Here is a 25,342-nt window from a genome sequence, read left to right on the forward strand (position 1 = left end):
CACAAAATCCACCATCAACCAGAATGAACCACAAAGGTTACCTCTGCTAGGGGATAAAAATAGGATTTATAACTACCGACTACTGGGTAGAAAACCAAAGCCTCTACGTGGGGAGGGAAAGAATCAATACTCCGTACGGGGGAAACAAAAGGATTTATGACTACCAGTTACGGGGTAGAAAATCACAAACTCGGCTGGAGATCAAGAAAAACTAGGATTTACAACTACCGAATACTGGGTAGAAGACCTACAAACTCCGCTGAGGGAAAGGTGAATAAGCAAACACTGAGCCAATATTCACGCAAAAGGGTAGAATACCAACACTGAATACTGAGTGAAGATAAACACCAAAGAGGGGATTACACCTACCGGCTAATGAGTAGGAAACCACAGAATAGGACTTACAACTATCGGTTAACGGGTAGAGGCCACCAAACTCTTGCTGAGGAACACAAGGTTCACAAATACCAATCACTGGGTTAAACAACCACAGACTCCGCAAAGCGGGAAAAAAGGTACATAGGATTTACAACTACCGAATATTGGGTAGAAAACCAAAAAGATAGGACTTACAACTACCGGTTACTGGGTAGAGGCCCACAAAGATATTCCACCGGGGATAATATGAATTAATTATTCAATTATACCACGGGGAAGCACAAGAGACAGTTGCAAAAAAGGCCAATTCAGGATCAAACTAAAAGGCGGACTGAATCAAGACTCATCCTAATGAGGAAATAACTCAATAGGGAAACCCATCCCAATATATGTGTTGGGAGGAAACGGAAACAAACCGTCATCCACGAGGATATATCTCAGTGGGGAAATGGCAGGAAAGGATAGACACTTTCTGCTTATGGGGCTGACTCTAAATGGAGAGATCAGACACACCAACATCTGCTTGGGGAGATCTACTGGGGAGATCCATATCACCAACTAGCAGGAGACAACAAACAAAAGATATATGGCAAAAAAATGCAACATGAATATCTGAATGTTTATGATTATGCATGAACATGCGTGATTTATGTTTGATGAATGCTGACAAAACAGACAATTCTAACTCAAACAGACCCAGGGAACAAACGCCCGGTACTACACCACAGGAGAGAAAGCCAGGATCACTGGAGAATAACCAAATCTGACGGGATCAGGGAACAGCAAGAATCTCTGCAGGGGATGAATCGTCAAAGATAAAAACCACCACCACAAATCTACTGGGGATTTATCTGAGAAAGAGAAGGAGAATGGGGAACCAGCCGCCAAAGATCAAACCTTCTGAAATACCACAACTGCTGAGGAGGAAAGAAATCACTGCTCTGCTGAAGGGAGGGGAGGTGAAAACCTCAACAAACGCTGATGGGGAGAGTCCTAACAAAGGCTCTGCTCAGGAGAAATCCCAACAAATGCTTCACTTGGGGAGAAGATCCAAACAACAAACCTGCTTGGGGAGCAATTCCAACCAAAGAAAAATGGATGAAAGAGGATACAGCCATGCCAGGAATAACGAACAAAAGTCTTACCCTATTGGAAATCATGCCACCCTTGGGAGAGCACTGTGGATCTCTTTGAGTATCCTTTCATCATTGTGAATGTTCACTTTGTTTAAAAACAATTTGTGAAAAATTATGTTTGTTTAAAACAATGATATTTTATCAATCAAAACATGCAAAACATTTGTTGAATTGAAACAAATAAGAGTGCAAATAATGGGACAAAGGCCCAAATTGATTTGATAGAATGGTAGTCTGCAAATGGCAAGACTCCACAGATCTGTACAAATTTGAAATCGGTGATATATATATTGGAAGAGGGCTACATTGAACATAATGACCATTTCTCAACCAATTTGAATCCGATGTATTTGACGCTTCAGTTGACGATGACTGAGCGAGAATCTCTGACGAACGACAGTTGTGAAACAGAAAGTCTTGTCAGGATGCAGTTACTTGCCAAATCCCTAATTTTTGCCTAGATTGCCCCAGGGTAAGGTACTCAATCTAGCGGGATGCAAATATCATTTTTTTTTATGTCTCTAACTTTTGCCTGGAACGCCCTTTCGGGTTTTCAATCCACCGAGACGCTCATTTTTGCCTAAGTCGCCCTTTCGGGTTTCAACTTAGCGAGCAATATTTTTTTTATCTAGGCGAAGTATTTCTTGACTGCATCTGAATTCACAGGACGAGTGAAATCCTCCCCATCCATAGTTGTGAGCATCAAAGCTCCGCCTGAAAAGGCTCTCTTAACAACATATGGACCCTCATAGTTTGGAGTCCACTTGCCCCTGGAATCGGGCGCGAAAGACAAGACTTTCTTGAGCACGAGGTCACCTTCTCGGAACACACGAGGCTTGACCTTCTTATCGAATGCTTTCTTCATTCTCTGTTGATATAACTGACCATGGCACATGGAAGTTAATCGCTTCTCTTCAATAAGATTCAGCTGATCATAACGACTCTGAATCCATTCAGCATCAGTCAACTTGGCTTCCATCAAGACTCTCATTGATGGGATCTCCACCTCTACTGGGAGAACAGCCTTCATGCCGTAAACAAGAGAAAAAGGGGTTGCCCCTGTTGAAGTGCGGACAGATGTACGATATCCATGCAAAGCAAATGGCAGCATCTCATGCCAATCTTTGTACGTAACAACCATCTTTTGGATAATTCTCTTGATATTCTTATTAGCAGCTTCAACAGCCCCATTCATCTTGGGTCTGTAAGGAGAGGAATTATGGTGTGCAATCTTGAACTCAGCGCATAACTCTTCCATCATCTTATTATTCAGATTAGATCCATTATCAGTAATGATCTTATCTGGCACACCATAACGGCAAATAAGCTGATTCTTGATAAACTTCACGACCACCTGCCTGGTCACATTCGCATACGATGCGGCTTCAACCCACTTGGTGAAGTAATCAATTGCTACGAGAATAAACCTGTGTCCGTTGGACGCCTTCGGTTCAATCATGCCAATCATATCGATTCCCCACATGGAGAAAGGCCATGGTGATGAAATCACATTCAGAAGTGTCGGGGGAATATGAATCTTATCCGCATAAATCTGACACTTGTGGCATTTCTTCACATATTTGCAGCAGTCAGACTCCATTGTCAGCCAATAGTAGCCTGCTCTCAACATCTTCCTAGCCATGGCATGTCCATTGGAATGAGTACCAAATGAACCCTCATGGACCCCAGTCATCAACAGGTCTGCTTCGTGTCTATCCATGCATCTGAGCAGAACCATGTCAAAGTTCCTCTTGTAAAGCACTTCACCATTGAGGTAGAAATTGCCTGCTAGTCTCCTCAAAGTCTTCCTATCTTTCACAGATGCCCCAGGTGGGTAAATCTGGCTCTGAAGGAAATTCTTGATATCAAAATACCAAGGCTTATCATCTTCGACTTCTTCAACTGCAAATACATGAGTTGGTCTATCCAAGCGCATCACAGTGATATTGGGAACTTCATTCCAATACTTCACCACAATCATGGATGCAAGCGTAGCAAGCGCATACGCCATCCGATTATCTTCCCGAGGGATATGATGAAAGTCAACTTCACTAAAGAACGTTGAAATCCTCCTCGCATAATCTCTATACGGAATGAGACCTGGCTGATTCGTCTCCCATTCACCCTTGATCTGATTGACAACCAAGGCCGAATCACCATACACATCAAGATGCTTGATCCTCAGATCAATGCATTCTTCCAGTCCCATAATGCAGGCTTCATACTCTGCCATATTGTTTGTGCATTTGAAAGTTAGCCTTGCTGTAAAAGGAATATGTGTGCCATGAGGAGTAATGATTACTGCCCCAATACCATTTCCGAATTGATTTACAGCGCCATCAAACACCATCGTCCATCTGGAACCAGGTTCCGGACCTTCATCAAGTGTAGGCTCATCACAATCTTTCATTTTCAAATACAGAATCTCCTCATCTGGGAAGTCGTACTGAATAGACTGATGATCTTCAATCGGCTGGTGTGCCAAATGGTCAGCCAAGATACTACCTTTGATAGCTTTCTGATCTCGATACTCGATGTCATACTCAGACAACAACATCTGCCAACGGGCAATCCTCCCGGTTAAAGCAGGCTTCTCAAAAATGTACTTGATTGGATCCATTCTGGATATCAACCAAGTTGTATGATTTATCATATACTGGCGTAAACGCTTAGCAGCCCAAGCCAAAGCACAACATGTTTTCTCAAGCATTGAGTATCGAGACTCACAATCAGTAAACTTCTTACTGAGGTAATAAATAGCATACTCTTTCTTTCCCGATTCGTCTTGTTGACCAAGGACACAACCCATGGAGTCTTCAAGAACAGTCAGATACATGATCAGAGGTCTTCCTTCTACAGGTGGAGACAAGATCGGAGGTTCAGACAGATACTCTTTGATACTGTCGAAAGCTTTCTGGCAATCCTCGGTCCAATCATGAGATTGATCTTTCCGGAGGAGCTTGAATATCGGCGCACATGTGGCAGTCATGTGGGATATAAATATGGAAATATAATTCAAGCGGCCAAGAAAACCTCAGACTTGCTTCTCAGTTTTGGGCGCAGGCATCTCTTGTATTGCTTTGACCTTTGCAGGATCAACTTCAATACCTCTCTCGCTGACTATAAAGCCCAACAACTTGCCAGAACGGACTCCAAATGTACACTTGTTCAGATTCAGACGAAGTTTGTACTTCCTCAAACGCTGAAAAAGCTTCAACAAGTGCTCAACATGTTCAACTTCCGTTCTAGACTTAGCAATCATGTCATCGACATAGACCTCTATCTCCTTGTGCATCATATCATGAAACAAGGTAGTTATAGCACGTTGATATGTGGCTCCGGCGTTCTTCAAACCGAAGGGCATCACTCGATAACAGAATGTTCCCCAAGGTGTGATGAATGTTGTCTTCTCCATATCCTCGGGTGCCATTTTAATCTGGTTATAACCGGAAAATCCGTCCATAAACGAGAAGACTTTGAATTTAGCTGTATTGTCTACCAACATATCAATATGTGGTAGAGGGAAATCATCTTTCGGACTAGCTTTATTCAAATCTCGATAATCCACACACATTCGGACTTTTTCGTCTTTCTTAGGCACAGGCACAATATTGGCCACCCATAGAGAATATGTAGAAGTCACCAGAAACCCCGCATCAATTTTTTTCTGAACTTCCTCTTTGATCTTCATTGCCATATCTGGATGAGTTCTTCTGAGCTTCTGCTTCACAGGCACGCACTCAGGCTTCAAAGGCAGGAAATGTTGCACAATATCAGTATCTAGACCAGGCATGTCTTCATACGACCAGGCGAAGATATCAGAATATTCTCGTAGCAACTCAATCAACCCCTTCTTGACAGACTCTTCAAGGAGTGCCCCAATCTTCACCATACGAACACAATCTTCAGACCCCAAGTTGACTGTTTCCAGATTCTCGAGATGCGGCTGAATGATTTTCTCTTCGTGCTCAAGGAGACGGAAATCTCATCAGGAATCTCTTCAACATCATCTTCCTCTGCCTCAAATACAGGGAATTCAAAATTGGGAGATGGCGTTGGATCATTATGTTCAATGGGTTTTAGAATCAACCTGCATAATGATTTTGGTTAATGAAAAGTTTAGAATTTAAACAAGCAAATCATTATGCAGACGAAAAGATTGATTTTATTCTTGTTTTAGGGTTTTTTGTGATCACCGATTTCATGCAAAAAAGCAAAAAGTGAAAACAAAAGGAAAAACAAATGTTTAACATGCATCAATTGAATGAAAATATCATTGTATATATGATGCCAACAATGTCATCACTCCTCCTTTTGGCATGGGAGAAGGGTTTTTAAACAAAGCAAACATATTACGCTGACTTATGAATGACCGTAGGAACATCCACAGTGACCCAATTGTTGCAGATCCCGCCAGGGATGACAAAATTGCTCGAATCCTCTGCATCCTCTTCCAGAATAGCAGCAGTCTCTTCAGCTTGAGCAGTGTGGATGAAACCTCCACTCTTGAACAGCCCTTTATCGTTGAAGACCCCAGAAGAATAGCCAATGCCAGCCCGGGACTTGTTGTCTTCAAGCTCAATCATCTTCCCTAAACCAGCAACTGCACCACATTCAATGGCCAGTTTCGCATCTTTGTAGGAAGCAAATGAAGGAGATTTCTTCTCAATTGGCTCAGCAATAGATAAAGCTTAGAATGGAGTTCCAACTTCATCCTCAGCATCAATATATGAGAAGGAAGACAAGTGGCTAACCAGGAGAGCCTTTTCTCCCCCTACCACTACCAGTTTCTTATTCTTAACGAATTTCAGCTTCTGGTGTAGGGTGGATGTCACGGCACCAGCCTCGTGAATCCATGGTCTACCAAGGAGACAGCTATATGATGGGTGGATATCCATAACCTGAAAGGTGATCTGGAAATCACAAGGTCCAATCTTGATTGGGAGATCAACTTCCCCAATCACAGTCTTACGCGACCCATCAAAAGCCTTCACAACAACACCACTCTGCCTCATGGGAGGCCCCTGATATGACAATCTAGAAAGAGTGGTTTTCGGCAATACATTGAGAGATGACCCAGTGTCCACCAGCACATTGGACATGGCATCGTTCTTGCAATTCATAGATATATGTATAGCCATGTTGTGGTCTCTTCCCTCCTCAAGGAGATCCGAGTCACAGAAACTCAAAGTGTTACAAGCAGTAATGTTTGCAACAATGCTGTCAAACTGTTCAATAGTGACATCATGGTCAACATAAGCCACGTCCAAAACTTTCTGCAGAGCCTCCCTATGGGGTTCTGAATTCAGAAGCAAAGATAACACGGATATCTTGGACGGCGTTTGTAGAAGTTGGTCTACAACGTTATACTCACTCTTCTTGATGAGCCTCAGCATCTCATCGCAGTCTTCATTCACGGTGCCACTAGGGCCAACAGAAGAAGTATGAGTCTTTTGTATAGAGGAGGGTTTAGCAACAGGTGCCGGATTCGGAGCATTCACTGCATTCCCAACCGGACGCTCAACACAATCAGTCATAGCCTGAGGCTTAGGAGGCGCTGAAAACACACGACCACTTCGGGTCAACCCGCTCACATCAGCAATATTCACCACGGAGGATGAAGGCAACGACACTTCTTTCCCATCTTCAACAGTAACAGCACTGTAACGGAACGGAACTGCTCTATCAGAGGAATAAGGCACAGGGCCTGCAGGCTTGATAACCAGGGAAGGAGAACTCATGTAAATGATTATGGGGTCTATATCTCAAGAATAACCACCATCTATTGCTCAATGAATGCCTTGAATTGCCTTGACCTGTTATTGCTTCAGCTGCAAGTAACAAAGGTTAATGACATATTTTTGTACTTTTGGTTAGTGATTAAAATGATAAAGCAATGACATATAATGCAAGTATGCTTGGTGATCAAGAACCACTCAAAAGAGGATCCCACCCAAAGGGAAAGGAAGCAAGAAGCTCAGAGATCCTTGAGGCTATACAATGCAATGATATGATATGATGAGGGATCTTAGGGACAAAATTGGGATCTTACACTAATCTTTGAGCCAAGGAAAATACGAACTACATACCATTTAAAAATCATTTTTTGTGACAGTAAAATAGAAATTCTTACCATGACAAGTGCAGGTCTTACTGCTTTAAAAGAGCTATTGAGAACGGTTACGCATTTTCCTTGGGATCTTACCAACAAAACAAACTCGCCTTGCCACTTGCATTGATTTGGGGACCACACCAGATCTAAAGGAGATTTCATTCTAACGGAATTTTGGATTTTTTCCAGCTCACAGATGAGAAACTTGGTACTCCAGAGCTCTATATAAAGACTATCGATTATTGTAAGAAGGGAGGAGAAAAAAGGATACTGTTACCCTGCTGAAATTCACCCTCGCCCTCACCAAAAAGCTTTTACTCTAGTTCTTTTAGAGTTTCATATTGGAAATATGAGGAGAACAAGCTAAAATCCCATCAATAGGAGTGATAAACAAACAAATGCACGATCAAGTGGAGCATATACCACAGAGGAAATAGACAAAGGAAAGTGACGAGCGAAACCACGAAAGGAAGCCATACCTCATCTGGACGTTCATCCGCGGCCGGAATCCTTGCCGGAAAAGCTCAAGTAAAAGCGTTTGATCTTGGACATACGGACTCTCCAATTGGGTAAATTCATATCGTTCCTCCATTTATTTCTCTACTATCTCATTCTTCGAGCATGTGGTGAATGTTAGTTCTGTGTTTTTCTCATTGTAAATCATTTTTGATTTGGGTAACAGAGACGATTGTTATGTTTGGAATTTTCGATTCCTTTTGGTTTTTGTTTATTTGAGTTAAAAGCAAGGTGTTCCGATCTGGATAGTGTGAGTGTGAAGGTTAGTCTTGTGTTCATTCTGTGGTTATGGTTTGCGAGTGGGTTGTTGTTTTGAAGGAGATAAGGGTGTTCAATGAGAGAGAAGAAAGTGAAGATTAATTCTTCATCTTTTGTATACGTTGATTTTCTTTCTGTTAATGAATAGTTAATTATAAGCTTTACTATTAATTAATGGTAGAATATTTAATAATGGGAAATTTCATTAATTGGTGATAACAGTACACCATGCAATGAGTATCGTCGCTCCACCTTCCCAAGAAACCACATGTGTTCCCATAGGAGTCTAACCGTCACACTTCGTGTGACACGCGCCTAGGGCAGCTGTACAGCTGCCCCCCCCCCCCTTGGTTTCATCTTTAAATGCCTTGTGTAAGACCCCAATTTTGGCCCTAAGATCCCTCATGGCCCATATCATATCATATCATGGCCTCAAGGATCATTGCATACCCTAGCTTCCCTCCTAATGGGTGGGTTACCTTGTGAGTGTGGTTCCTGATCACCAAGCGTGTATTGCATTTGTATATCATTGCTTTTCATATGTTTACTAACCAAAAGTACAAAAATATTGTCATCTAACCATGTTACTTGCAGATGAAGCTAACTAGGTCAAATAGTCAAATCAGGCCTTGAGCATTGGATGGTGACCATTCTTGAAGAATTTGGACACCATGATCATTCATAAAGAGTTCATATAACTTGTGATATCATTTGGAACCAAGATCTCATGTGAAAGAGGATTGGGATTCATCAGAACATGGCTCAGTCATCCAAAACCCCAGAAAAGTCAACTGTGGTCAACTGTGCATTTAATCAGGGATTGGAAGGTGTGAGATGGTTAGAAAGACCTCATTCATGTCCATACAAGTCTCATTTGGCATTTCAAAGATCAAGGTTGAAGGATTTGAAGTCAGACAAAAAGTTTCCAAAATTGGAAATGACCTATAATTCTCACCTGCCAAAAATGGAAAGTTTTTCTCTCCAAAATTACTTCATCATACAAGCTTCAAATGAAATTTTGTCCAACATGAAAGTTTAAGATCTTGTTCTCACCATTCCAAAAAGTCCAAGAACTTGAAATTCCCATGTGTGGTTGACAAGATATGGTCAGATCAATTTCAGAAAATGCCCGAATTCAAAGTGGCATAACTTTCACATGGAATGGCCAAATTGGATGTTTCTTCTTTGAGCAAACCACATTTGATATGTACTTTCATAATCCATCATCACATTTTGCCAAAAACCTTCACATAAAAAGGTCATTTTTTAAGTGAACCAATTAAAAACCAGGGGCAAAATGGTCCAAAACTCAAAGTACATGGAATTTTGACATGGGACCAATTCCAATAGCTTCTAAATGCAAATTATGACTTGTTTGAAGTGATAAATCACTGTTACATTGCATGGAACTCTCCAAGGGCAAAAAGGCCAAATTGCTTACAATTGCATATTTCACTAATTATCATTTTTGGCTTAAGCATGATTATGAGTTGGATTAGGCAATCATATATAAGTCTAATTATAACAGAAACTCAGAACACTAATCATAATTTCAGATTCATCACAAAAATTCTAGAATTCTCTCAATTTTCTCCACTTTTCACACAAACTTTTTTTGCTCAATTCATCAGGAATCCATCAATCTTTGTGCAATTTTTTGCTGTATTCATCATTTGCAGGTACTTGTGGAGTTCTGTTTTTGGTAATTGGTGGAAGAACCGCGCACAATTGCAACTGTCCAAGCTTTGAGCATCAATGGCAATCGGCAAATCTTCATGATCTAAGCATCGTTGAGCTGAAAATTCTTCGTCCTTCACCTTCCTAATCACAATACTCCATCTGTTTGCACGAATTGGATCCAAAAACGCACCGAATCTCCAACTGTCCATCAAGAAGGTTGGAATTCAACCTCTTTAATTCTTGTAATTACTATAGGGATTTGATAGTGCCTTGAATGTAGAGTAGAATGGAGTTTGAATCTTGCATTTTCATGGAGTATTCATGTAGATATTTGGATTTGAAATTTGTGTAGCAAAACTTTTCTTGAGAGGATCTTTATGTATGTTAAACTATAGACGAAACCATAGCCATATTTGTAATCCTGATCGAACAACGGTTCCAACGGTATACGGTTTACGCGATTTGGTGATGAAATGCTCCTAACGGAATCTGGCGGTGAAGAACGACGAACACTTGAAGAAGATGAGCAATTCTGGAAAATTTATTGCATTTGATCCGTTAATTCGCATGGCCAAATTCGAAACGTGTTTAGCGCCTGTACCTTCCAATCCCTGCGCGACAGCTCATTAATGAGCACAGTATTGTTTTTGGCCTGGCATGCATTCACGTTACTGCTATTGCTATTAGTTAATTCATTGTACCATTAATTCAAAAATTCCACAATTAATTCGTATTAACATTATACAAATATCTCAATAAATTTAACAAACTTACAAAATTCATAAAAAATTCAATATTAGTCCAAATTAGGTGGGATTTTTTTTGATAGATTCCAAATTTAATCTACTTTTTTTTAGGCATAGAAACTTAAGTTGTGCCTGGTAGAATTTTAGAATGGTATATTGATTTTTGACATGTGTGCAATATTCATATGTTTTGCCATTTTAATCACCAAATACTCATACATTATCCAAAATTAATGAAATTTCATATGATGATTCTTGACACATTTCTGGAGATTTTGGTGTATCATTTGTGATTTTTGGACCTCTGGTTTGGTAGATATGATTTATTCTTTTTGAGTGTGACAATTTGTGTCACACTATGCCATGCTGACTTCATGAATTATTTTTCCATTCTTCCCTTAGGCCAATGGCTCTGATTTTTTGCATGAGATACAATGTATATGTTAAATTTCAACATTAATTTTTGTGGATTTAATTGATCTATTTTCCATTTGATTTGGATTTTTGATTGCTGTTTAGCAATTTTGGCTTGTTTTATGTGTAACAAAATGTACATGTATCATTAAATGCTCATCCCTTATCCTATGATTATGAAAATTTATGGAGTGCTTCCTAACATGTATAGCTTTGATTTGGCTTTGGTCCCACTCATTTCTAATTTAATCTCACTGTTTTACATTTGATTGAAGTTAGTGTACATGTTGTGACCTAGTTTAGGTTGCGTTTTTGCATGCTTTAACATGTTGATTTAATTGACATAGCTCCACTAGTCCAAATGGAATGAAAATTGATATGTAGCTCATTGAATGCCCTCTGTTTAGGATATAATTTTTGTGGAATTTACTGTGCTGTTTTGATATTTTTTAGATTGAAATCATTCTGGTTGTCCATATGTGATGCAACATTGCTTACTTTGTCTTAATTTGTGCATAAAATGAGATTAGTGCATAGTTTGGATGTGAGACCACTTGGGATCTCTTCTTATTTGAATTATCTTGACATTGATTATGTTTTACTTGCGTTTTAAGTTTTTTTCCCTCCTTTGGACCCTAGGCTTGTCCTAGTGGTCTTGTTACTTATGTTTGAGCTTGACTTTGACTTTTCAGGTTAAAAAGCTAATGCCTTAAGGAGGTTGATGCATATTTGAGTTGAATTCATTTGACTATTGTTGACTAACCTATTTGTTTTGTAGGGTGCTTGGTTCACTTGAGATTGGTTCTATGCACATATTGCATTATTGATTGTACATTGTTGCTGATTCCTATGTTGTTGTTTTGTTTATGCTGGGATGCTGATTATATTTGATTGATTTCAGGTACCCTTAGTTGCTCAGTTCTCTTAAGAACTTGCTTTGCTTTGCTTAATAGCAATTTGCATTGAGGTAGACTCTCTTGTCTCCATGTAGTCTGGAAGACCTGGCTTGTTATTTAGCCAGGCAACTGTCTGAAGTCCTCCTTAAGAGGCGATGTTTGTGATTGTTATGTTTGTCCCAAGCAGGAAAAGTCCTCATTTGAGGCAATTGGTGGATATAAGAGATATGTAGCCTATCTCCCACTATTCTGTGAGTCTTCTCCTTGCTCCCATTACATGGTTGTAGCATTGAGATCCAAACCCAAGATCTATCGAGTCAATAAAATGTGGAGAGAGTTCCTACTTCCTGAACTCCCACACCTTCTGATATTCAATACTCTCTCTGACCAGAGATAAGAGTGATGAGGCACACCCCTCATATCCTTTAATCTGCTTCACCTTAGCCTCTCAATGGCAAGGTTAAGAGCAACTTTAACCCTATTACAGTTGGCTTTAATGCCTCACCCTTTTGCTTGAGCCTAATTGAATGGTTATAGCGTGTGCTACTTGAATTTATGTGATTGATTACTTAATTCATTTATACATGATTACTTGAGTTCGCCATTGTGCATTCATCATCTTTGTTTGCCATTAGTGCATGATCATTTCATTTGTCTTTATGACACATTGTCGTTTGCCCATTGAGGACAATTGTAAGTCCATGTAGATTGGCTTTTGCTCCTAGGATATGGAAGAGATGGAGTGTAAGACCAATTCATTGGTCACTCATATCTTCTTTGCTCTTTGTTTGAGCAGTGTTGTTGTATGTGAGGATTCATTATAAGTCCCTGTGATGTGGCATTTGTATTCCTAGGATCATACTGTGGAGGTTAACATAAGTCCAGATAGATTGGCAGTTGACTTCCCTATTTTGTTTTTTTGTCTTATTCTGATGAAGATTAGTGTAAGTCCATAGAGTGGCTTCTGATGTCCTTACTTGTTTTAGGAGACAGGTATAAGACCATTGAGTGGCATCCAGTATCCGCTTTTATTGACTTTCATCTGTTACCATGTTCATTGCTCATTTGTAGCCTATTCCTAAGGACCCACTTGAATCATCTTCTATATGATTTCAAGAGGTGAACCCTCCTAAGAAGTTTTACATTCACTCCACCATTCCATTCATCCCATTATGTCATAAACTTTTCACACATGTTTTAAAACTTGAAATAAATGTTGTGCAAACATTCTCACCTCTTTCCAAATTAGAAACTTGGACCTTAAGTCCATGATTTTTCCAAACCCCATTTTTGTGAATACTTCATTTTGAATTGACTTTAATCATACTTTGACCCCATTTTGTAAATAATTCCAAATCAATTAACCTCATCCATTCAATGATTTTGTGGCTTTGTCCATGCTTATTAAGTTTTCATACATTAGCTATAGGCTTGATTTATCCTAGTTGGTTGATGTTAACCTCACCTATTTGTCCTTAGTTGATTGAATTGTAAGTCTTCCTCGCTTATTATAGGGTTAACCCCTCACTAGCGAGTGGAAGCTTTTCTCACATGGTGGACGTGTTGTTTCATAAGGTTGAGTTTTCTCCCGTGGATAACGTAAAGCCTTAGTGCTATTGTTTTAAAATGAACTCACACATATTTTGGAAATTTTTTAGCCGAACTACGGCGTTTTGATCCTTACCTTTGATGGAAGGTACGTAGGCAACGGGTTCATCCGTTCGAACACAAAAATAATTAACTTGTACATTCTTTTCTCATCATCCCACTCATGTTTGCACAATATGTCAAAACAAATAAATATTTTCTTATACAACAAGTGTGAAAAGGGCTCCCTAGGAGTACCTAGGACGTGATGGGTGCCTAACACCTTCCCATTGCGTAATTTACCCCTTATCCTGACTCTCTGATCTTTTTCATTAGTTTTCTACGTGTAAAACTTCTTAGGTTTTTGTTCGCTTTTTAACCAGTCCTTAGGATAAATAAAAGTGCGGTGGCGACTCGATTCATTGTATGCTTTGCTTATGGTTTAATCAATAAATCATATAGCGACGAATACACCGCTACAGAAAAGTGGCGACTCTGCTGGGGATCACATTAGACCTTCCCTGGTGGTATTGCCTACTTTTCACCCTTGTTGTATGATATTTGTTTATTTGTTATTTGACATATTTTTGTACAATTTGGGATAACTGTATTGATTGTAATGCTTGAATTGCTTGATATACAATTGCTGTTTGCTTTGGTGATCTCTGTGAGATGAGTTCTATACCCGAACTCGAGTGCACTCTAGGATAGGAGAATGGCGTAGTCTTGTTGACTGGTGTGGAGTATTCCTTAGCCAGTTGACTTGCGAGTCCATTCACTTTGTGGAGGTCATGTTGGATTGATAATGTCACACAAGTTATTTGTGGTTAGGCATTGTTCGTTCAATCATGTGCCTTAGAAGCCAAGGACCTTAGTTTACTAAACCCATCTTGGCCTATTTTAGGACGTAGTGCGGAGGTCGTTCAGATGTAAGATCTGATGCGATTGTTACGCGATACTACACTCATAAGAGTCTCTCTCGAGAATATTTTTGGAATACGAGTATTCGTTCCTCCGATAGTATCCGAGAGATGGGACGATGATTATGGGAACCTCTGGTAGAACATGTCTGGCAGGTTCAAACCCTAGTACACTCCCTTTGGGTGGTTCTTAACCGAGACTCCATGCTCGTGACTCTCAGCAAACCCGTGATTTGTGGTTGAGTCGTTCAAACATTGTTAATATCAATGGAACTTGGGTATTGATAAGGTGGAAAACCTAAATCTACCAAAATGGATGATTGATATTAAGGATGTTAGAGCCGGTTCATGTACCGTTAATATCAATGAAACTTGGGTGTTGATAAGGTGAAAACCTAAATCCACCAAAATGGATGATTGATATTAGGGATACAATGAGCTTTCCCACGACCTTTGTTTGGTGTGCCTTGCTTGATCCTTGAGTGTGATTGTTGCATTCATACATTCATGCATTCATCTACATCCATATCATCAGATAAAAAGAAAATTTTCATGGAACTCAAAGGAGTTTATTTGCAAAAAATTTCAAACATGGGAAAAACCGGGAAAATTTTTTCACCTGATGTATCTGATGAGATATTCTCATATACGATCAAAATGCTTAAACATTTCGAAGTTTGCAAGTAAAACCCTCGAGTTCCTTTGAAATAAAAACAAGCATATGCACAAACACTTCATGCATCATTTGCATAAGCGGGTGTTTTGTTCCAGTCTCCCGTCCTGTGGTCTGACCCTGCGATCTTCATTTATTTTGAAGACGCACCTCGCCGGTACTATACCAGAGCCGATTCTTCGAGATTGATGGATCATCTTGAGCAAGAAAATTGCGAACTCAAGGAGGAATATTCCCGACCGAGTGCTTTTGATGGATTAAATCCCGGGCTGGCATTGGCTACTATTCTGGGGCGTATGATGAGCAATCTGAGGAAGCTGCTGCTATCATTGAAGAAGATGCAGAGGATTTGAACAATTTTGTTATTCCTGGTGGTGTCTGCCACAATTGGGTCGCTGTGGATGTTCCAACAGTTATCCATAGATCAGAGTAATTGTTCACTTTGTTTAAAACCCTTCTCCCATGCCAAAAGGAGAAGTGATGACATTGTTGGCAGCATTTAATACAATGATATTTCATTCAGTTAATGCATTGTTAAACATTTGTTTTTTCCATTTGTTTTCACTTTTTGCTTTTCGCATGAAATCAGTGATCACAAAAAACCCTGAAAAACAAGAAAACAATCTTTTCATCTGCATAAATGATTTGCTTGTTTAAATTCAAAAGCTTTTCATTATCCAGAATCATTATGCAGGGATTTCTAAACCCATTGAACATAATGATCCAACGCCATCTCCCAATCTTGAATTCCTTGTATTCGAAGCAGAGGAAGATGATGTTGAAGGGGATTCCTGATGAGATTACCCGACTTCTTGAGCACCAGAGAAGCTCATTCAGATGTATCATGAGAATCAGCAAACCAGTCAAACTGGGGCATTACAAATGTAATGTAAAAAAAATGAATGATGAAAAAAAGGAAAAGAGGGTGAAAAAAGATGAAAAATTCAAAAGTCAGCAAAAAAATTTTCAAGATTTTTTCAAAAAAATAAATAAAAGAATTATACCCTCAAGTCCCAAGTTGACTGATGCTGAATGGATTCAAAACCGTTATGACCAGTTGAATCTGATTGAAGAGAAGCGATTGACTGCCATGTGCCATGGTCAGTTATATCAGCAGAGAATGAAGAAAGCATTCGATAAGAAGGTCAAGCCTCATGTGTTCCGAGAAGGAGACCTTGTGCTCAAGAAAGTTTTGTCTTTCGTGCCCGATTCCAGGGGCAAGTGGACTCCAAACTACGAGGGTCCATATGTTGTTAAGAGAGCCTTTTCAGGCGGTGCTTTGATGCTTACAACAATGGATGGGGAGGATTTCACTCGTCCTGTGAATTCAGATGCAGTTAAGAAATACTTTGCCTAGAAAAAAAGTATATGCAAATGAAAATCAGAATAGCTCGCTAAGTTGAAAACCCGAAAGGGCGGCTTAGACAAAAATGAGCGTCTCGGTGGAGAACCTGCAAGGGTAATCCAGGAAAAAGTTAGAGACTTGATAAAAAAGCATATTTGCATCCCGCTAGATTGAGTACCTCACCCTGGGGCAATCTAGGCAAAAATTAGGGATCAGGCAAGTAACTGCATCCTGACAAGACTTTCTGTTTCACCAGCTGTCTTTTCGTCAGAGGATTCTCGATTCGTCGTCAGCTGAAGCTTCGAATACATCGAGATTCAAATTGGTAGAGAAAGGATCATTATGTTCAATGTAGCCCTCTTCCAATATATATCACTGATTTCAAATTTGTACAGATCTATGGAGTCTTGCCATTTGCAGGCTACCATTCCATCAAATAAATTTGAGCTTTTTATCCGATTATTTGCACTCTTATTTGTTTCAATTCAACAAATGTTTTGCATGTTTTAATTGATAAAATATCATTGTTTTAAAAACAAAAATTTTCAAAATTGTTGTTTTAAACAAAGTGAATATTCACAACGACAAAAGGATACTCAGGGATGTCTCAGTGCTCTCCCGAGAGTGGTATGATTCCCAACAGGTAAGACATTAGTTCATATTCCTGGCGTTTGGTTGTATCCTCTTTCTCTCGCTTTGTTGTTGGGGTTGCTCCCCAAGCAGAGGTGGTTGTTGAAGACTCAGTTTCTTCTCCAGCAGTAATCTCCCAGCATGGTTTGTTCTCCTTGTGGTAGAATCAGTGGTTGATGGGTTGATATCCCAGTACTTTACCGCTTTCCTCAGCATTGTCGCAAGCAGAGCTGTTGGTGGGGTTGTTCCCCAGTATAGTCGTGAGCAGAGATGTTGTTGAAGACTTTGTTTTCTTCTCCAGCAGTAATCTCTCTCCAGTGCAGTTGCCGACAAGAGTTGTTGTGTCTCTCCTCAGCCTGATTGCTTTCCTTTTTCCCAGCTTAGTCTGCAGAATGGTTGTTGTGGCAGTTTCTGTCTGTTGGAAGGTACCTCAATCCCCAGTAAGGTCGGTTGGTGGCTCTAGCATCCCCGAAGATTGGATTGATTTCCTGATTACTTTTGATCCTCAGTAGAGTGGCTATTGCAGAATCTACTTGTGTGATCCGTCAGATGTATGTTCTCCCCGAGTAGAATGGCTTGTTGCAGAATCTACTTGTGTGGTGCTTTCTCCCTCAGTGGATTGTTCCCCAAGAGGATAGCTGATAGCTTTCCCCGGTAGAGTTGCTTGTGCAGTTAGATTCTACTCGGATGTTTCTCCTTCAGTGGGTTGTTCCCCGGGTTTGTTTGGAGTTGCTTTTGCAACAGTTCTTGGTTGAGATATGGACTCTTGTTTCTCAGTTGATGCTGAGATCCCCTGCAGATATCCTCAGGATTCTCCTGATCCCCTACAGATTGGTCTTGGTGGCGGTTTTGCCTGTTGTGACTTTCTGTACCCTGTCTGGGTTGTTTTGCTGATCCATTGCTCATAGATTTAGTGTATCCTGATCTCTTTGTTTCCTCAGCAGTGCCCGCAGATCTTTGCTTTACAGCATGCGGATCTCTAGCAGATTGGCTTTCCAGTTGGTTTTTCCCCCAGAAGTGTAATACCGGACGTTTGATTCCTGGACCTGTTGTGTTAGATATGTCTGTTTTGTCAGCATTCATCAAACATAAACCACGCATATTCATGCATATTCATAAAACATTCAGATATTCATGTTGCATTTTTGCCATATATCCTTTGTTTGTTGTTCCCTACTATGGTGATATAGATCTTTATAGATCTCCCTAAGCAGATGTCGGGTGTTAAATCTCTCCATGTAGAGTCAGCCCATAAGCAAAAAATGTTTGTCTTTCCTTCTGCAGTTCCCCACTGAGATATACCCTCGTGGATGACGGTTTTTTCCGTTTCCGCCCGACACATATATTGGGATGGAGGTTCCTATTTGAGTTATATCCTCATTAGGACGTGTCTTGATTCAGTCTGTCTTTTCGGATCTTTCCTGAATTGACATTTGTCGTCTGTTCATTGTGCTTCCCTGTGGTGATTTTTATCCCCAGCGGAGTTTCGGGCCTCTACCCTTATACCGGTAGTTGTAAGTCCTATTGTTCCTTTCCTCTTGGCGGAATTTGTGGTTATATACCTTTCATTCCTCCGCAAGAGTCGATTTTGGCCCCTACCCTTATACCGGTAGTTGTAAGTCCTATTTTTCCTGGCTTTCTTGGCAGAACTTGTGGTTATATACCTTTTAGTCCCCAGCCAGAGTTGTTGGTTTTCTACCTGATAGTCGGTAGTCGTATATCCTAATTCCCTACTCTCCAGCAGAGTTTACGGTCTGTTATAAAAACTCATTTTTGGTTTCTCGTGCGGATTCGTGATTTATTCTATCCCCACGCAAAGTTTTTGGTTTTCTACCCCATATTCGGTAGATGTAAACCCCAATTTTGTGGTTATTCCCACCAGAGTATGACTACTACCCCGTATTCGGTAGTTGTAAGTCCTATCTTGTTTTCCCCTAGCAGAGGTAACCTTTGTGGTTCGTCTGGTTGTTGGTGAATGTTCTGTTGTTGTGGTTTTTATCCCCACACAGAGTTTGCGTTTCCCTGTGGTGATTTTTATCCCCAGTGGAGTTTGTGGTCTTCTACCCCATATTCGGTAGTTGTAAATCCCATGTTGTGATTGTTCTCCCCATCGGAGTTTGTACCTTATGGTACGAGTGGATAATTGCCGGTTGCTAGTAATTTTATCCCAGCTGAATCTTTGGTTTCTACCCAGTAGTCGGTATTGTTAACCTCTTGTTTCTTCAGCCAGATTTTTGGTATTCTACCCCGTATTCGGTAGTTGTAAACCCTAATTTCTCTCCTTTGCAGAGTCAACCTTGTTGTTCATCCTAACCGATGACGGTTACTCTTTGTGGTTATCTTCATTCGTTGTTCGATGTTGATATTACCTCTTTGCTTTTGGATAATTGCCGGATGCTAGCAATTTATCCCCAGCAAGTAGTCTTCCGGATCATTGCCGTATGCTCGCAGTGTTATCCCTTTTGAAGTTGCCAGTGGGTCTTTTCACCGTTTGCTAGTGTTTTGTTCCCCGGATCATTGATTGTTTATCAATGTATCCCCAGCCAGTCCCTGCGAATGATTGCCGGATGCTTGCAATTCATTCCCAGCGGATCGCCTTTCATTTACCCGTTTGCTTGGTAATGATCGTTGCTCCCTTTTGATTGGTCATCATTATATACCCAGTTTTGGTATCCCGATGCCTTTCTTTTCGGTCGGTTTATCCTTTATTAACCCTTATACCGGTTGTGGATAATCTTCCATGCGAGTATGTTATCCACGTTCTGACGGTAATGGATAATATATCTCATGCGCTCTTCAGTCGAAGCCTTTTGTGTTTCCCTGGTCGAGTAAGATTCGTTGTTTCCCTTTTGCGGAGTCGAATATTTGTCGGATAATTGCCGGATGCTTGCAATTTATCCTCTTTGAGTTGTATTTCGTTTACCCGGATGCTTGGTATCGATTGTCTCTCTTTTTGGTTAGTCACCTATTATATACTTCGGTATCTCTGGTGTCTTTTCCTTTCGAGTGTATTATTCACGGTCTGCCGGTAATGAATAATATATCTCTTTCACTCTTTGGTTGGAATCCTTTGTTGATCTTCCCCCAGTAGAGTAAGATTCGTATTCTTTGTAGAATCGAATACCCATCCTTTAACCAGTTTGTGTTTTGGATGATGAGTGTTTTGGCATATATACCAATTCACGTTTTCGGTAGATCACCTATTATATACTCCGGTATCCCTGGTGTTTCTTGCCATGCGAGTTTATTATCTACGTTCTGACGGTAATAGATAATATGTCTCATGCGAGTATCTTATCCACGGTCTGCCGGTAATGGATATTATATCTCATGTACTCTTTGGGTTTGTGTCCCCAGTTGAGTAAGGTTCGTTTTCCCGTTGTGGATTCGAATGTCCATCCTCTAAGTTGATTTGCTTTTTCAAGCTCTCCTTTCGGATGATGTGTGTCTTGGCATATATACCAATTCACGTTCTGTCGGTCACCTATTATATACCTCGGTATCCCTGGTGTTCCTTTCTGTCTACTCCCTATTATGACTTTGGTCCCTTGTGGAGTCAGATTTTCCTGAGTATTATACCCTTTGTAGGTCTTTCTCAGATGTTGGTTGATTGATATCTCTCACCCTTATACCGGTCTTAGATATTCATTCTTCCTGAGTTTGTTACCCTTATACCGGTAACCCCTCACTTCTTGTTGCTTTCCCAGGAGAGTCTCTTTGTTAGACATTCCCCTGCGGAGTTTCCTTTGGTGATTTTTACCCTTTTACTATATGGGCGTTTCCCCCAATATATGCATTTCCCGGCGGGGAGGTTCTATGTGAATCCTTTCCTGGTCCGAGTCCGGATTTTTATCCGAAGTATCCTTTATGGATAGTTGAGTCAGCTTATGTCTTTCCGATGGATTTATTCTCCTCAGGAATTCTTTATCCCCCAGTGTGAGTCCTTTGCTTCCCCAGCAAGCTCTCCAGCCCGATGTCTGTTATCCCCACTCGGAGTCGTGTCTAGTTCACGCTGTGTCAGTTTTTGTTTTCCCTAATCAGAGTCGTGTCCTGCTCACGCATTTTTTCTTACTATCCCCTAATAGAGTCCAATAAGAGTCTTATTAGTTGAGTCTCTGTTCCTGGTGAGTGTATTACTCCGATGGATCGTCTTTTTCTTCTGTGTGAATCATATATTCCCCACAGGATTTGCTTTTTGCACGCATACATCTGCATCATGAGGTCTCTTAGGGACCAAAATTCGTCTCATTACTATTATTTAAGCCCATTCTATCGCGTCGAGATGAAGATTTCTAAACTTCACTTCTCCGGCTAGAATGACCTTAAATAGGGGCATCTGTAAGACCCCAATTTTGGCCCTAAGATCCCTCATGGCCCATATCATATCATATCATGGCCTCAAGGATCATTGCATACCCTAGCTTCCCTCCTAATGGGTGGGTTACCTTGTGAGTGTGGTTCCTGATCACCAAGCGTGTATTGCATTTGTATATCATTGCTTTTCATATGTTTACTAACCAAAAGTACAAAAATATTGTCATCTAACCATGTTACTTGCAGATGAAGCTAACTAGGTCAAATAGTCAAATCAGGCCTTGAGCATTGGATGGTGACCATTCTTGAAGAATTTGGACACCATGATCATTCATAAAGAGTTCATATAACTTGTGATATCATTTGGAACCAAGATCTCATGTGAAAGAGGATTGGGATTCACCAGAACATGGCTCAGTCATCCAAAACCCCAGAAAAGTCAACTGTGGTCAACTGTGCATTTAATCAGGGATTGGAAGGTGCGAGATGGTTAGAAAGACCTCATTCATGTCCATACAAGTCTCATTTGGCATTTCAAAGATCAAGGTTGAAGGATTTGAAGTCAGACAAAAAGTTTCCAAAATTGGAAATGACCTATAATTCTCACCTGCCAAAAATGGAAAGTTTTTCTCTCCAAAATTACTTCATCATACAAGCTTCAAATGAAATTTTGTCCAACATGAAAGTTGAAGATCTTGTTCTCACCATTCCAAAAAGTCCAAGAACTTGAAATTCCCATGTGTGGTTGACAAGATATGGTCAGATCAATTTCAGAAAATGCCCGAATTCAAAGTGGCATAACTTTCACATGGAATGGCCAAATTGGATGGTTCTTCTTTGAGCAAACCAAATTTGATATGTACTTTCATAATCCATCATCACATTTTGCCAAAAACCTTCACATAAAAAGGTCATTTTTTAAGTGAACCAATTAAAAACCAGGGGCAAAATGGTCCAAAACTCAAAGTACATGGAATTTTGACATGGGACCAATTCCAATAGCTTCTAAATGCAAATTATGACTTGTTTGAAGTGATAAATCACTGTTACATTGCATGGAACTCTCCAAGGGCAAAAAGGCCAAATTGCTTACAAGTGCATATTTCACTAATTATCATTTTTGGCTTAAGCATGATTATGAGTTGGATTAGGCAATCATATATAAGTCTAATTATAACAGAAACTCAGAACACTAATCACAATTTCAGATTCATCACAAAAATTCTAGAATTCTCTCAATTTTCTCCACTTTTCACACAAACTTTTTTTGCTCAATTCATCAAGAATCCATCAATCTTTGTGAATTTTTTGTTGTATTCATCATTTGCAGGTACTTGTGGAGTTCTGTTTTTGGTAATTGGTGGAAGAACCGCGCACAATTGCAACTGTCCAAGCTTTGAGCATCAATGGCAATCGGCAAATCTTCATGATCCAAGCATCGTTGAGCTGAAAATTCTTCGTCCTTCACCTTCCTAATCACAATACTCCATCTGTTTGCACGAATTGGATCCAAAAACGCACCGAATCTCCAACTGTCCATCAAGAAGGTTGGAATTCAACCTCTTTAATTCTTGTAATTACTATAGGGATTTGATAGTGCCTTGAATGTAGAGTAGAATGGAGTTTGAATCTTGCATTTTCATGGAGTATTCATGTAGATATTTGGATTTGAAATTTGTGTAGCAAAACTTTTCTTGAGAGGATCTTTATGTATGTTAAACTATAGACGAAACCATAGCCATATTTGTAATCCTGATCGAACAACGGTTCCAACGGTATACGGTTTACGCGATTTGGTGATGAAATGCTCCTAACGGAATCTGGCGGTGAAGAACGACGAACACTTGAAGAAGATGAGCAATTCTGGAAAATTTATTGCATTTGATCCGTTAATTCGCATGGCCAAATTCGATACGTGTTTAGCGCCTGTACCTTCCAATCCCTGCGCGACAGCTCATTAATGAGCACAGTATTGTTTTTGGCCTGACATGCATTCACGTTACTGCTATTGCTATTAGTTAATTCATTGTACCATTAATTCAAAAATTCCACAATTAATTCGTATTAACATTATACAAATATCTCAATAAATTTAACAAACTTACAAAATTCATAAAAAATTCAATATTAGTCCAAATTAGGTGGGATTTTTTTTGATAGATTCCAAATTTAATCTACTTTTTTTTAGGCATAGAAACTTAAGTTGTGCCTGGTAGAATTTTAGAATGGTATATTGATTTTTGACATGTGTGCAATATTCATATGTTTTGCCATTTTAATCACCAAATACTCATACATTATCCAAAATTAATGAAATTTCATATGATGATTCTTGACACATTTCTGGAGATTTTGGTGTATCATTTGTGATTTTTGGACCTCTGGTTTGGTAGATATGATTTATTCTTTTTGAGTGTGACAATTTGTGTCACACTATGCCATGCTGACTTCATGAATTATTTTTCCATGCTTCCCTTAGGCCAATGGCTCTGATTTTTGCATGAGATACAATGTATATGTTAACTTTCAACATGAATTTTTGTGGATTTAATTGATCTATTTTCCATTTGATTTGGATTTTTGATTGCTGTTTAGCAATTTTGGCTTGTTTTATGTGTAACAAAATGTACATGTATCATTAAATGCTCATCCCTTATCCTATGATTATGAAAATTTATGGAGTGCTTCCTAACATGTATAGCTTTGATTTGGCTTTGGTCCCACTCATTTCTAATTTAATCTCACTGTTTTACATTTGATTGAAGTTAGTGTACATGTTGTGACCTAGTTTAGGTTGCGTTTTTGCATGCTTTAACATGTTGATTTAATTGACATAGCTCCACTAGTCCAAATGGCATGAAAATTGATATGTAGCTCATTGAATGCCCTCTGTTTAGGATATAATTTTTGTGGAATTTACTGTGCTGTTTTGATATTTTTTAGATTGAAATCATTCTGGTTGTCCATATGTGATGCAACATTGCTTACTTTGTCTTAATTTGTGCATAAAATGAGATTAGTGCATAGTTTGGATGTGAGACCACTTGGGATCTCTTCTTATTTGAATTATCTTGACATTGATTATGTTTTACTTGCTGTTTTAAGTTTTTTCCCTCCTTTGGACCCTAGGCTTGTCCTAGTGGTCTTGTTACTTATGTTTGAGCTTGACTTTGACTTTTCAGGTTAAAAAGCTAATGCCTTAAGGAGGTTGATGCATATTTGAGTTGAATTCATTTGACTATTGTTGACTAACCTATTTGTTTTGTAGGGTGCTTGGTTCACTTGAGATTGGTGCTATGCACATATTGCATTATTGATTGTACATTGTTGCTGATTCCTATGTTGTTTTTTTGTTTATGCTGGGATGCTGATTATATTTGATTGATTTCAGGTACCCTTAGTTGCTCAGTTCTCTTAAGAACTTGCTTTGCTTTGCTTAATAGCAATTTGCATTGAGGTAGACTCTCTTGTCTCCATGTAGTCTGGAAGACCTGGCTTGTTATTTAGCCAGGCAACTGTCTGAAGTCCTCCTTAAGAGGCGATGTTTGTGATTGTTATGTTTGTCCCAAGCAGGAAAAGTCCTCATTTGAGGCAATTGGTGGATATAAGAGATATGTAGCCTATCTCCCACTATTCTGTGAGTCTTCTCCTTGCTCCCATTACATGGTTGTAGCATTGAGATCCAAACCCAAGATCTATCGAGTCAATAAAATGTGGAGAGAGTTCCTACTTCCTGA

The sequence above is a fragment of the Lathyrus oleraceus genome, chromosome 3, assembly GCF_024323335.1.
Source record: "Lathyrus oleraceus cultivar Zhongwan6 chromosome 3, CAAS_Psat_ZW6_1.0, whole genome shotgun sequence".
Taxonomy (NCBI): domain Eukaryota; kingdom Viridiplantae; phylum Streptophyta; class Magnoliopsida; order Fabales; family Fabaceae; genus Lathyrus; species Lathyrus oleraceus.